Here is a 2470-nt window from a genome sequence, read left to right as displayed (position 1 = left end):
GACGCTGTGTTGAATATCCGACATGTAATGCTTTTTAGCGAAGAGCCTAAATGTATGTTGTCTCTTTTCATTTAGCAAGGTAAATGAAGCCAATTTGAACGTAATATAACACCAATTGTTGTATTAACGGAAACAGGCTTTTAATATTTATGATTTTTTGGTATAATTTTTTTTAAAGTGGCAACCGTGTTCCCAAGGAAACCACATTTTGATTACCAATAAAAAATTCACAAAATAAATGTTAACTTACTCATTGCATTCTCTGTAATCTAAAATACCATTTGGAAATTAGCCCATTAATGCGGTAATTACCCCTTGCATTCCCTGTAATGGAGTCCGTAAGTCGTTTTTCGGAAGTCTGGCATTTATACAATGTATTATAGAACTATATACCGACGTAAACCTTACCGAAATTTGAAAAATTTTTGCTGGGTATGTACATGTGAGTAAGCCATAAAGGGGCAGGAACCCGAGCTTACAAGTTTTTTCCTATATACACATACATATGTAGGGATGGTTGTTAAATGGTGACTGTTTTATTGATTCATTTTAGTTTTGAATTTCATTTGACAGTTCATGTGTGTATATGAGAAAGATAATAAAATGAACGCTGGATGAATTCAAACATAAGAAAGAGAATAAAGATAAATATAGATAACAGGGAATGGCATTGGTTGATCGTCAACTGTTCATACTCATTCAATACCGCTGCTTTGTATGACTGAGGCGTTGGCTTAGTAGTATCGATACCTAAACGAAATTAGAGGATGACTGAACACGAGCGCATTGCGTGCTGTCTTGCAAATTCAGCCACCACAAGTGAACGATGCTTATAACTGCTCATACTGATATTGACTTCGGCAAATCTGTACTCTGAATGATCGTGCACGAAACCAGCAAACGTGGCAGTTGAACGGCTCCGAAAACATGAGAGTAATCATTTGTTGCAGAAGTCGTTTGAATTGTTGCTGAAAATCATCTGACTTGTTGCTGAAATGACGACGAATGTGGTAAAGGGTAATTTATCGTCTCGTATGCATGTATGTATGTATGTATTTATAGCGCGTCTACCATTCAATTGCATTGCTCACTGCTGGCTAGTTGTGAGGATTGTGCATACGTGTGCATACATGTATGTAGGCTAGTTGTGAATATGCATACGTACGTAAGTATGTTTGTATGTACATATCAATGCTTCATTTCAAACAAGCAAGTGTCTTTGAATGTTATTGAACTACAGTATCATCACTTCGGCAACACGTCAAACGCGCCTTCAGCAACAAACCAAAGGCGGCGGTTTGACTTCTGCAACAAATCAAGTTAGCTAACTGCGGCACCTTCGCCAGTCTTTCACATAAGCTGTCATGCTTTCGGCAACCGTCCAAATGCAGTATCGTGCTTATGGCTGTCGATCAAATACGACGGTTGCTGGTTTCGTGCACGATCATTCGGAGTACAGATTTGCCGAAGTCAATATCAGTATGAAGTTCTGAACACATTGAAAACGACGAGCTACGGACCACAGCTTCCAATTTGTCATCTTCCTTATCTAAACGCTTTGTCGATGGCGACATGATTTCTTTGAACGCGGCAGCGACATCATGAATTTGTAAGAGTCTGACATAAAAGAAGAGGAAGAACCTTATCTGTCGCCATTAAAATAGAAATAGATCTAATCTGGCCACAACCACAACCGTCGCGTAGCCCGGTCGTCGCCAAAATAATTATCTACATAAGAGTACGTGTTAAAATAATTTGACAGCTGTGGTCCGTAGCTCGTCGTTTTCATTGTGTTCGGGCTATGAGCTGTTATAAGCATCGTTCACTTGTGGTGGCTGTATTTGCAAGCCAGCACGCTTTGCGGTGGTGTTGGTTCATCCTCCGTTTTTAACGTGAGTAGGCTTAAAGTCACAAAAACAGCACCCTTTGCCCATGATTCAATAATACAAGGTTAGATAATTATTGACAGCTGCGGTTTGACACTCCCTTACAAAAGGTTACATTTGCGAAGGACAGAGAAAGGGCAAGAATGCAATCCCTTGTTGCGAAAATGGTAGTAGAAAAGTACGCAAAGTAGGCAATTAGTAGTGAAATCCCTTTTGTAAATTCTAAAGTATTTGCAGGAAATCTGGCATTTTAAACGAAATGTTGAACGTAATATTTATATATCTACGTGAATTACGTAATTTATATGCTATTTAGCTGTTTAAAAACTGCAAAATGACTCAAAATTAAAATAAGACTACTATGAGATTGATATAAACATCCAATGCTTATGTTTTCATCAGTTAAATATGCTTCATATGCATATACAAATAAACATATTGCACAAAAGCTTATACTTTTATTTCACACCAAAGCTACACTGTTTCCATGTAAATTTGCAAAGAAGCAACACGGTGCCACCGCTAAGGGAGCGGTGCGAGAGAGACAACTGTCAATTTATCGAACCTTGTATTATTGAATCATG

The sequence above is a fragment of the Rhagoletis pomonella genome, unplaced genomic scaffold (assembly GCF_013731165.1).
Source record: "Rhagoletis pomonella isolate Grant_MI unplaced genomic scaffold, Rhpom_1.0 Rhpom_scaffold_00004, whole genome shotgun sequence".
NCBI lineage: Eukaryota > Metazoa > Arthropoda > Insecta > Diptera > Tephritidae > Rhagoletis > Rhagoletis pomonella.
This window is presented reverse-complemented; position numbering follows the sequence as displayed.